The sequence below is a fragment of the Myotis lucifugus genome, unplaced genomic scaffold (genome assembly GCF_000147115.1).
Source record: "Myotis lucifugus unplaced genomic scaffold, Myoluc2.0 scaffold_4370, whole genome shotgun sequence".
Taxonomy (NCBI): Eukaryota; Metazoa; Chordata; class Mammalia; order Chiroptera; family Vespertilionidae; genus Myotis; species Myotis lucifugus.
Window position 1 is genome coordinate 1 of NW_005875418.1, and position 3,377 is coordinate 3,377.

The window sequence follows — 3,377 nt, forward strand, 5'->3', positions numbered from 1 at the left end:
CCCCATGCTAGACTTATCAGGGGATCACTCTATATGTTATATTAATGTCAAACCACTATTATATACACTTGAAACTAATATTGAATGTCATCTCTAATTGAAAAAAATTAAATTAGTAAAATAATTTTTAATAAAAATAAAAAACCAAATCAGAGTGATCTTTAAAAAATATAAATCAGATCATTACAGTCTGTGCCTAAAAGCCTTAAGTGCTCCAGCAGGGGTCAGCTCTCCAGACAGCATCATGCCTGTGAGGGTGTTACACTGCTGGGGAGGAATGCCCTGTCTTCTTCCTCCAGTTGCCCATTCACTGTTCTGGTGACGTGTGGCACTGGTGCAGGGCAGAACTGTGCTTCCATGAGAGTGAGCTAAGCATCACTTTGGTTGCTTTGTTCTAGTGAAGGAGCAAACAAAAAAAAACATTTAAAAAAAATCTTAATGGTTCTAATAGCATTTCAACCCACCCAAGGGACCTTTAACTGCCCTTTTCTGTCCCCCCAACCCCGGCCAGCCTGGCTCACCCAGCCTTGAGGAAAGAAGGCAGGGTTGGTGCTGCTCAGGCTGCCAGTGAGCATGCATCTGGTCAGACATCTGAAGAACTGCAGTTATCTTAGGATGGAAATGGAGGGTCGCATCTGCTAGGATCAGGCACACAGGAGGGGACTAAACTGTGTGGGAAATAGTGACAGGTTCAGAGCTGCGTGACCCCACCATGCTCTCCCTCTCCAGCTGCATCCCAGGGGACCATGAATAGTCCACAACAGGAAGCAGCCCCATGGCCTCTGACAACCCACAGACCCTCTGCAAAGCCCTTGAGCTCACATGGCTGATGTCAGACTATCCCTGATACCCTAAGTACTGCAATGTGGCCTGTTTGGACCTTTGAATTCTACTCTTACAAGAAAGCCAGGTCTGAGCCTCTTGTCCACTGCTCAAAGGTGTGTGAGGACCCAGTAGGGGGCAGCTAGACCTGCTATACCATGGGGCATTTGCTGAGTGGCCTCAGTCCCTGCACAGTCACCAAGATTAAGCCTGTATCAATCTGGTGACCACCGCTGGCCCCTTCGTGGAGACACACTGAGAAACTACCTCATGCAACTTGAGTCCCTCCCGAGGCTCTTTGAGTGACCGAGACTAACAGGCACCCACATGTGGAGGTGGGCAGAGGCAGAACACAGGGGGCCTTGGGACTTTTGCTGACATTCCCTCATCCAAGTGCAGGTAAAAGGCAGACTTGGTGCACTGCTTGGACCTTCCTGCTCTTACTCTGAACCAGCAGAGGCAGCCATACACTGTGAATTGTTTTCAGCTCCAAATAGAATTCACAAGGCCAGTCAGAGGAAGCATCTGACATTGGCCAGCACCAGAGTCTCTCTCATTTGCCTCTAGGACGACCCACACAGTGGCCAACTGCAGATGACATCAGAGCATGACCCAGTTAGCTTCACAAGCGGCATATCCAAAGGGAGATCTTACAAGACAGTAGAACCTGCTGAGGTGAATTCTGCTCCATGTGGTCAGCACCTGTGCAGCAGCTCATTCAATGTGATGAGGATTGATCCTCACAATCAGCCACCCTGAGGGTCAGCCACATACATAAATAGGCCAATAGCAATATAGACTCAACTACAACAGGAGAGCCCATATAACACACACAAGGGACATTCTTGGAACATTCAGCTCTGGAAAAAAGAAGACTGTGACACTAAGTCCCTCACTATACCTACTACATAAGGCCACACTACCAAGTCTGGGTGTCTAATTTTCTAATACATAGAAATATACCCCCTGAAACAACCAAAATGGGTAGACAAAGAAAAATGCTCCCCATTAAAGTACATCAGACAACTTCAAAAAAAATCAGTGAAGTAGAGGCAAGTAACCTACCAGATACAGAGTTAAAAAAAATGCTTATAAGGTTCCTAAATGAACTTAGAGGAAGAATGGATGAAATCAATAAGATAAGTTAGAAATGAAGAATACAATGTCTGAAATGAATAGTCCACTAGAAAACATGGGCAACTGGATGAAGCAGAGGATTGAATCTGTTTGGAAGACAAGGTAGCAGAAGACAGAGAAGCAAAAAAAAAAAAAAATTAAAAATGAGGACTGTTTAAGGGATCTTTGGGACAAAATGAATCCTAACAACATGAATTGCATCAAATGAGTACAAGAAGGAGAAAAGAAAGAGCAATGGATCGAGAGCCTATTAAAAGAAATAATGATTGAAACTTCCCAAACCTGGTGAAGGAAAAAGACAAGTCCAGGAGGCAAAGTGAGTCCCAAGTAAGATGAATCCAAAAAGGCCCACGCCAAAACACATCATAATTAAAATGGCAAAGTCTAAAAACAAAGAGAAAAAGCAGTAAGAGAAAGGTAGGTAGTTACCTACAAGGGAGCTCCCATAAGACTACCAGCACATTTCTCAATAGAAACATTTAAGTCAGATGGGTTGGCAGAAAATATTCATTGTGATGTAAAGGAAGGAACTCCAACCAAGGCTGTACCCAGCAAGTCTTTCATTTAAAATTGACAGAGAAACAAAGAGCTTTCCAGACAACCAAAAGCTAAAGAAGTTCCTTACCACCAAACTAATATTAATGAACTGTTAAAGGGTCAAGAAGGAGAAAAAAAGGGACCATAGTTAAAAGAATAGAATGAAAAAATATACATACTTATCAATAATCATTTTAAATGTGAATGCTCCAAACAAAAAACATGGTAGCTGAATGGATAGGAAAACAAGACCTACCTCAGAAAGAGGTATACAGACTAAAAGGGATAGAAAAATATATTTTATGCAAATGAGAATGAAAAAAAAGCTGGGGTAGCAATACCTATGTGTGACAAAATAGACTTACAAAGGCTATCTTAACAGACAAAGAAGGACCCTACATAATGATAAAGTGAGCAATCCAACAAGGGGACATAACCACTGTAAACATTTATGTACCCAACATAGGAGCACCTAAATATATAAAGCAAATCTTGATGGACATAAAGGGAGAGATTGACAGCTCTCCAGGCTTAGGAGGGGATCATAATACCCATTGACATCAATGGATAGATATCCCAGATAGAAAATCTAAAAGGAAACTATGACTTTGAATGACATAAATTTTAGTTGGTATCTGCAGAGATTTCACTGCAAAGCAGCAGAATATACATTCTTTTCAAATGCACATGGAATATTTTCTAGGATAGACCACATGTTAGAACACAAAATATGTCTCAATAAATTTAATTGAAATCATATCAAAAATGTTCTCTGACCAAATTGATATAAAACTAGAAATCAATCAGAAGAAAAAAAACTGGTATACAAGTGATATATTATATAATTGTATACACCTAAAACCTATCACCTCAATAAATCC

The 3,377-nt window shown here is 41.3% G+C and overlaps 1 non-coding gene across 1 annotated transcript; it reads left to right on the top strand.

Moving 5' to 3' along the window:
* Positions 1-213: 213 nt before the first annotated feature.
* LOC111824703 lies at positions 214-414 on the top strand. The gene has a single exon (XR_002827789.1). It is a non-coding gene; the product is annotated as a small nucleolar RNA SNORA74 (small nucleolar RNA).
* The last annotated feature ends 2,963 nt before the right edge of the window (positions 415-3,377 follow it).